Source organism: Chiloscyllium plagiosum, chromosome 7 (assembly GCF_004010195.1).
Source record: "Chiloscyllium plagiosum isolate BGI_BamShark_2017 chromosome 7, ASM401019v2, whole genome shotgun sequence".
In the NCBI taxonomy this organism is placed as follows: domain Eukaryota; kingdom Metazoa; phylum Chordata; class Chondrichthyes; order Orectolobiformes; family Hemiscylliidae; genus Chiloscyllium; species Chiloscyllium plagiosum.
The window spans coordinates 87538479-87544592 of NC_057716.1; positions in this window are offsets into that span (position 1 = coordinate 87538479).

Genomic DNA, 6114 nt, shown 5'->3' on the forward strand with positions numbered 1-6114 from the left:
CAGACACGGGGAGAATGTGCAAACTCCACACAAACAGTTGCCTGAGGCGAAAAATGAACCCGGGTCTCTGGTGCTGTGAGGCAGCAGTGCTAACCACTGTGCCACCGTGCCGTCCATAAAGTATCGATATACACCGAATTATTGATCATGAGCTGGAAGGTGAGAAAAAGACAGCCAGCAAAGATATGAAGGGCCAAATACACACTATTAAATACACAAATGAATTAGGACCAGATTAGACCACTCAGCATCCAAGCCTGCTCCACCATTCATTAAATCAAGGCGAATCTGAATATTCCTTACTTTCACCCATTTACTTGTCAGGAATCTATCTACCCCGATCATAAAAAAAATTCAAAGACACTGCTTTCACTGTCTACTAAGGAAAAGACCTCCGAAGATTTATGGCAGTCTTTGAACAAAAAAGTTTCCTTAACTCAGTATTAATTGGACAACACGTTATTTTGAAATCATAATATCTAATTCTAGATTTTACCACAAGAAGAAATTTCGCATCTGCATTCTGTCAAGACTCCTCAAGCTCTTACAAGCCCTTAGAATAATTCATGCCCTTGCCAGTACAAGCCTAGCCTGTCCAACCTGTCCTTATTAGACAAGTTACTGATTCCAGGTATTAGTCTGGCAAACCTTCGCTGGACTATTTCTAATGCAATTACTTTCTTAAGTGAGGAGACAAATACTGTACAGAGATGTGGTCTCACCAAGTTACGTAGAATTAAGCATATCCTCCCTAGTTTTGACGTCAATTCCCCTTGGAGTAAATAATAACTATTAATTACTTGCTGTGCATGCATACTAGCCTTTTATGATTAGTGTAGTCAGACACCCAGATTCCTCTGCATCTCAGAGCTCTGTAATTGCTCATAATTTTGATGATATGCTTCTTTTTTATCCCGCCTGCAGAAATGGACAGTTCTCCCACATTTTACCCAATTTGCTTGGTCTTTGCCCGCTCACTCAATCTATCTGCATCCCTTTGTAGTTTCCTTATGTCTTCTTCATAACTTATTTTCTTTGGATCATCCGCAGATTGAGTAATTATGCTTTTGTTCTGTCCCTTCATCCAAGACATTAATATAACATTGTAAACATTTGAGACTCTATCACTGATCCTGATGGCACACCACTCATTACATTTTGCCACCAGAAAGTGATCAATCTATGTTTATTCTTTGCTACCTGTTAGCTAGCCAACCTTCTATCCATGCCAGTAAGTTGTAACACATACCCCGAGCTTTACCTTTTGCAATAACCTTTGATGTGCCACCTTATCAAATTGCTTCTGAAAATCCAGGTGCAATACATCCCCATTATCCATAGCACATTATTTCCACAAAGAACATCAATGAATTGTTGAATTATGTCAAAACCATATCGACTCTAACTGATTACCCACTTGATACTTCTGTTGAAAGATTGTTGCAACTGCTTCAGCTTTATCTTTTGCACTGATATGCTGAGCTCCCTCACCATTCAGGATGCAGATATTTGTGGAATTTCCTCCAAAGCTGAGTTGTTTTCATGTCCACCACAATAATGTCTAGATGTGGCAAGACTGGTTTGATGTTCAAATCTTTGATATATGTTATGAGCAGCTGGGGCCCTAGTACAGATTCTGGCAGTACATGTCTAGTCACAGTGTGTAATTGTGAGAATGACACTTGTTTTCGGACTCTCTGTTTTCTGTCTATTGACTAATCACCAATCCAATTAACTTTGCTAAACCACTTCCTGTACCCCCAGGTACTTTATCAAAAATCTTCTGAAAATCTGAGTATACTATATTATTGAGGGGTCTTGGGGCGCAGTAGTAGCATCTGTACTTCTCAGCTAGTAGGTTCAAGCCCCATCATTGGAAATATGTTACAACATGTCGAAACAAGTTGATTCAAAATGCCTATGTTCATCGACTCTTGTTTTTCAATTCTGTTCGTAATATTCTCAAAAACCTCCAATTAGTTTGTGACTTTCCATTCACAAGTTCATGTTGACTGTGCCCATTCAGGTAATTTTTATCCATGTCCATTTATCACTATTTTAAAAGAGACTGTAGCATGTTCCCTACTACTAATGTAAGGTTGACAGACCTGTAGTTCCCTATTCTTGATGAAGGGCTTTTGCCCGAGACATCGATTTTCCTGCTCCTCAGATGCTGCTTGACCTGCTGTGCTTTTCCAGCACCGCTCTAATCTAGACTCTGGTTTCTAGCATCTGCAGTCCTTGTTTTTACCTAGTTCCCTATTTACCCTCTTGTTTCTTCAACAATGTGATGAAATTTGCTACCTTCCAATCCACAGGAATTGTACCGAAATCTATGGAATTTTAGGAGATGATCACTTGCCTATGCAGATTATCTAGGCGAAAGTGAATACTGCAGATGCTGGAGATTAGCGTCAAGGAGTGGTGCTGGAAAAGCACAGCAGGTCAGGCATCATCCGAGGAGCAGGAGAATTGACGTTTTGGGCAAAAGCCCTTCATCAGGAATGAGGCTGGGAGCCTCGGGGGTGGAGAGATAAATGGGAGGGAGGTATGGCTGGGGGTGGAAGGTAGCTGAGAGCGCAATAGGTGGATGGATGTGGGGGTAAAGGTGATAGGTCAAAGGGAGTAAAGCGGATAGGTGGGAAGGAAAATGGACAGATGAGACGGGTCATCAGGACAGTGCTGAGCTGGAAAGTTGGAACTGGGATAAGGTGGGGCTAAGGGAAATTAAACTGGTAAAATCTACCTTGATGCTCTAGGGTTAGAAGGTCCCGAGGCGGAAGATGAGGTGTTCTTCCTCCAGGCGTCGGGTGGTAAAGGAGTGGTGATGGAGGAGACCCAGGACCTACATGTCCTCGGCAGAGTGGGAGGGGGGAGTTAAAGTGTTTTGCCACAGGACGGTGGGGTTGATTGGTGTGGGTGTCCCGGAGATGTTCTCTGAAGCACTCTGCGAGTAGGCGTTCTGTCTCCTCAATGTAGAGGAGACCACATTGGGAGCCACGGATAATATATCCCTGGTGGTGGGGTCCATTTGTAGTTGCCAGAAATGGTGGAGGATGATGTAATGTATACAGAGGTTGGTGGGGTGGAAGGTGAGGACTGGGATGTTCTGTCCTTGTTGTGGTTGGTGGGCTGGGGTTCAAGGGCGGAGGTGCGGGATGTGAATGAGATGCACTGGAGGGCATCATCAACCAGGGGAGGGGAAATTTCAGTCTTTAAAGAAGGAGGCCATCTGGTGTGTTCTGTGGTGGAAATGGTCCTTCAGGCAACAGATGTGGCGGAAGCAGAGGAATTAGGAATACGGGATAGCACGTTTGCAGGAGGCAGGGTGGGAGGAGATATGGTAGCTGTGGGAGTCGGTGGGTTTGTAGAAAATGTCAGTGTTGAGTTGGTCACCATTGATGGAGATGGAGAGGTCCAGGAAGGGGAGAGAGGTGTCAGAGATCCAGGTGAATTTAAGGTTGGGCTAGAATGTGTTGGTGAAGTTGATGAATTGTTCACCTTCCTCGTGGGAGCTAGATTATCTCTACAGCCACTTACTTCAATGCTCTGGGATGTAGATTATCAGGTCCCACAAACTAATCAACTTTCAGCCGTATTAATTTCTCTAGACCAACTTTCTTATAACGCCAATTTCCTTTGACTCTTCATTCTCCCTGATCATCTGGATCTCTAATTCTGGGAGGTTTCTTGTACCTTGCTCAGTGCAAACGCCCATTAGCAGCAAAATCTTACAGGCGTCTGAGCCAAGTGGACCATGATGAGATTGATAGTAGGAATGGCTGAAAAATGTGGAAGGGCAGATCTCGATGTCAGGGGCATCTCACTCCATCTCACATCCACTTGGCAAGTGGATCAGCAAGTTTCTTGATTTGGAGGTGCCAGTGTTGGACTGGGGTAGACAAAGTTAAAAATCACGCAACATCAGGTTATAGTCCAACAGGTTTATTTGGAAGCACTATCTTTCGGAGCGTTGCTCCTTCATCAGGTGGTTGTGAAGTATAAGATCTTAAGACAGAGAATTTATAGCAAAAGTTTAGAGTGTGATGTAACTGAAATTATATATTGAAAAAGACCTGGATTGTTTGGATGGGGTTGGATGGTCCCAAGGGGGAAGATGAGGCGTTCTTCCTCTAGGCGTCGGATGGCTAGAATTTGGTGGTGGAGGAGACCCAGGACTTGCATGTCCTTGGCGGAGTGCGGGGGGGAGGAGGAGTTGAAGTGTTCGGCCACAGGGTGCTGGAGTTGTTTAGTGCGTGTGTCCCAGAGATGTTCTCTGAAACATTCCGTGGTATCCTGTCTCCCCAATGTAGAGGAGACCACATCGAGAGCAACAGACACAGTAAATGACACGTGTGGAAGTGCAGGTAAATCTCTGTTGGATGTGGAAGGCTCCTTTGGGGCTTTGGACAGAGGTAGAGGGGAGATGTGGTTGCAGGGCTTGCCGTTTTTGCGGTGGTGGGGAAGGTACTGGATGTGGAGGGTTGGTTGGTGAGGGGGTGGACTTAACAAAGGAGCCGCAGAGGGAATGGTCTTTCTGGGACACAGATAGGGGTGGGGAGGTAAACATATCCCTAGTGGTGGGGTATATTGTAGGTGGCAGAAGTGGCAGAGGATGATACAATGTATCCAGTCCATCCTTGTTGCAATTGGAGGGGTGGGGTTCAAGAGCGGAGGTGCAGGAAGTGAAGGAGATGTGCTGGAGGGCATCATCGACCACGTGGGAGGGGAAATTGTGATCTTTAAAGAAAGAGGCCATCTGGGATGTTCTATGGTGGAATTGGTGCTCCTGGGAGCAGATGCGGCAGAGGCAAAGAAATTGGGAATAAAGGATAGCATTTTTACAGGAGGCAGGGTGGGAGCAGGTGTAGTCCAGGTAGCTGTGTGAGTTGGTGGGTTTGGAGGAGATGTCCGTGTTGAGTCAGTCGCTGGAAATGGAGATGGAGAGGTCCAGGAAGGGGAGGGAGGTGTCCGAGATCATCCAGGCAAATGTGTGGTTGGAGTGTGAGGTGTTCATGAAGTTGATGAACTGTTCAACCTCCTCGTGGGAGCACAAGTAGCACCGATACAGTCATAATGTAGCGGTGTAAAAGGTAGGGAATGGTGCCGGTGTAGCTGCGGAAAATGGACTATTCCACATACCCAATGAAGAGGCAGGTATAGTTGGGGTTCATGCAGATGCCCATGGCTACCTCTTTGGTCTGGAGGAAGTGGGAGGATTCGAAGGAGAAATTGTTGAGAGTGAGGACCAGTTCAGCCAAACGAATGAGAGTGTCAGTGGAAGGGTATTGGTTGGGTCGGCAGGAAAGGAAGAAATAGAGCACTTGGAGGCCTTTGTCATGGCGGATGGATGTGTACAGGGATTGGATGTCTATGGTGAAGATGAGACACAGGGAGCCAGAGAAACAAAAGTCATGGAGAACACTGTGCACTGTCAGCTGCAAAGGATGGTGTCATTCATACAAAGTTACAATTTTCTGATGTGAATTTTTGGACAAGTTTACAACAAGAAACCCCAGTGCCAAAAATATCTAGAATTAGGTAGGTACGTTTTAATCTGCTCAGAGACAGAAATAGATTTTCCACCCTGAATAGAATATCTGAACGAGTTATTTATGTGGTAACAGCCAGCAGGCAGCTCAGTCACTCAAGAAATTCTGTGTGGGACAACAGGGAGAAAAAAATAAAATGAAATGTGAGAATTAAAGTAAATTACCTATGTGCTTATGTTGATGTTACTTTGCTAGCTTTTAAATACAATTTAATTGGAATTTCAATAATTACAGTATTGGAATTACAGAACAAGTGATCTGGTTGACTGACATCCAAATGTATTGTAGTATTCACTAGTGCTAAAATGAATGATTAAAACAGAATAATATCAACTCCACAAATCTGCCTCCATCACAATAAGTCAGGGTGTGTTACATTCCGAGACAGTAACACACCCATAGTTGCTATGAGAATGATAGCAATTTTCCCTGACTTTTGTCCAGTATTTATGTGAGTCTATGCACAATAGTTTTGTCACTTCATAAGTAAATTTGATTAAAATGTTTTGGCAGACATAGTTTTTCCATGTCATTTTTCCTATTTTTCACTTCCAAGTCCAGA